General features: G+C 30.8%; 1 protein-coding gene across 1 annotated transcript in view; it reads left to right on the top strand.

The window, feature by feature from the left end:
* Nucleotides 1-437: 437 nt before the first annotated feature.
* PIGK (phosphatidylinositol glycan anchor biosynthesis, class K) overlaps nt 438-1,897 on the top strand; it is a 99,925-nt gene continuing 98,465 nt past the window's right edge. Inside the window, exon 1 of the mRNA XM_014544358.1 lies at nt 438-487. The gene's annotated coding sequence lies outside the window, so the exon portion shown is untranslated. The remainder of the gene's footprint in view (nt 488-1,897) is intronic.

The raw sequence follows: 1,897 nt of genomic DNA, 5'->3' as shown, positions 1-1,897 counted from the left end.
AGCATGCCAGAGAATGTGCTCAATCAAATATATTGGTAAGTTCAAATGAAGTAATTGGAAGCACCCAGCGCAGAGGACGAATGAATATTGAATGAAATTTCAACAGGAAGGTTACTACTTGTTATGTTTAGAATCAAGATATGAAATAAGTCATTCACAATTGGAAGACTGAATGGAAAACTAGAAGCATATAAGGAAGAGATGACTGGGATAAAAACAAACAGCCCCTCCCTAAAATAATGCCCCCTAACAGAAAAATAAAACTCCATTGGTCCTTCATAGGTCTAAAACTAGCATCTTTATATACTTACATAATGATGACTTATTGTTATTATAACTGTAAAAACTCCATGGATCTTGACTGTCCTTTACCAGTCTTTACTCTGGGAAATGTGGCTTTCTTCTAATCTTTTTGCTATTATTTGACTGATAGGAACAAGCAGAGCAGTTCTTTAGAAGTGGCCACACAAACAACTGGGCTGTTTTGGTAAGTAAGTTCTATGAAGGTATACCATTCTATTCACTTAGATATGTATCTGAGAAATTTTGTGTGAATCAAAATTTTGAAAATAAAATTTATTGTATCATATTACCAATTGGTTCAGATATACATTATACTATTTCTGCTCAAGTTAGGGAACCTGTAGATTCTTTGCTACTGATGGGTAGTGATTTTGTTTCTAGCTTTTTGGTTTTGATTTTTGCTAATACAGGCAGTGTTATAGTGGAAATCCTTGAATACATATTTTTGCATACTGATATGAGCTAAATCAAAAGATAAGTACATTTTCAAACTTGATGTATATTGCATATTACCCTTTTAGAAGATTTAGTTTTGTTTATGTTTATTTTAGTTTAGTCAGTAGAACATGAGAATTCATTTCCCTGCACTTTTGCCAGTACTATGAATTGCCAGACTTTTTGGATACCTATCACTTTGTGTTTTTAAAATTATGATAGAAGTTGAGCATCTTTAAGAGTTTTATTGTCCATTTTTAATACTCTTGTTATGAAATGCTTGCTCTCATCCTTTGCCTATTTTTCAAAATCGGATTATTGTGTGATGATTGTTTCAAGTTTTTCATTTCAATTAGGATTTTATGCTCTTTTTCATATATGAAGTTTTACTTTTTTATGTAGTAAAAAATTTTAGTTTTTTTCTTATTGGATTCTAAGTTGAACATTTATTTTAATAAAAAGAACTTGTAGTTCCTTTCTGTTTGCAGGGCAAGAACATTTATGCTAGTCTCAAAACTATTGTACTTACACTATTAGCAGAGGCATGTGGTAGGAGGTAGAAGGGTGCTTGATGGGTAGGTATATTACTACCTGACCCCAATCTCTGTTACCTCTTTTGGAATGGATTCTCAAGAGACCTGACTTTTGAGGTACGGCATTAGATTTTTCTAGTTCTTTTGATATCATTTTTAGGAATCCTTTTTTAAAATGCCAATTTGTGTCCCTTTAGAACTTGTATTTTTTATATCAATATATAAAAATAATTGCAAAGCATTCTACAAGTAAAGTTTTTAAATGTAAAACTAGTTTGCATTACTTCTAGTTTTCTGTTCAGTTTAACAGCTTTATAGCAAACACATTCTCTTATGTACAGATAAAACTGTTTTGTATGTTATGTTTTAGTGTCTATTTTATAATTTTCACAACTAAAATTAGGAAGAAATCTAGAGTAAAAGGAATATTTTATAACCCAATTCTGTGAAGGGATTATGCGCACTGTCTTTGATTTTAAAGAATTGAATCTTTTAGAAACAGGAACTTTCTAGAGTCACAGAAATTGAGGGTAAATAAGTTGGTTCACTATTTGATTGAATTCACCAAAGATTTTTTTTTTCTCTTAAGCTGAGTGGCTTTTTATTTAATGCCTAGTTATAAAAGA

Source organism: Myotis brandtii, unplaced genomic scaffold, assembly GCF_000412655.1.
Source record: "Myotis brandtii unplaced genomic scaffold, ASM41265v1 scaffold36, whole genome shotgun sequence".
NCBI lineage: Eukaryota > Metazoa > Chordata > Mammalia > Chiroptera > Vespertilionidae > Myotis > Myotis brandtii.
The sequence above is the reverse complement of the archived record's forward strand: the minus strand, read 5'-3'. Positions and strand labels throughout refer to the sequence as shown.